Below are 689 nucleotides of genomic sequence, written 5' to 3'. Positions count from 1 at the left end.
GGACCTTGGATGCAAGAAGTGAATTGGGCCGGACCTGCTGCATTCTTTCTCAAACAAATGAAGAAGGGGACGGACGTCAAATGGACTGTAGCTTTGAATTTTAATTCATGGACTAATGGAGTTGAAGTGGGCTGGATGTACTGCTACAACACCATTTTCGGTTTTTAAAAATCAAATGAAAACTTCATGAAGAGAACCGGACTTGGAGACTTGTGCTGCAGCTTTAAATCACAAGAAAGTCATATGGGCTGGTTGATTTTACATTGTATGGGCCGACTTCATTGTCTGTTTTCAAAATCAAATGAAATGGGGATTTTTATTTTTTCTCATGGACCGAATTGGATTGCTCTAGAGAATGGGCTTTGAAATGGGGATTTTCATTGTATGGCCGGATTTGTTTTCTTCATTTTCTGTTTTGAAATTAGAGCTCTCATGAATTGCATTGGGCCAGACTTGCTTCTTGGAAAATCAAATGAAGATTGGGCTTTGGAAAATCAAATAAAGATTAGGTTAGAGAACAAAAAGCAAATTCAAAGGTGAAGATTGTTGCTTGGGGCTCAAGACAAATCCAATGGCTCATATTCATTGAAGATTACTATAAATAGGGGTAGAGAGTGAGGGGTTAAGGGTGTGAAAATTTTTGTAACTCCATTTGGAGAGGTGGGCTACTCTTAATTGAGAAGGCCTTC

This window comes from Asparagus officinalis, unplaced genomic scaffold (genome assembly GCF_001876935.1).
Source record: "Asparagus officinalis unplaced genomic scaffold, Aspof.V1 AsparagusV1_Un912, whole genome shotgun sequence".
NCBI classification, from domain to species: domain Eukaryota; kingdom Viridiplantae; phylum Streptophyta; class Magnoliopsida; order Asparagales; family Asparagaceae; genus Asparagus; species Asparagus officinalis.
Note: the sequence above shows the minus strand (reverse complement) of the source record.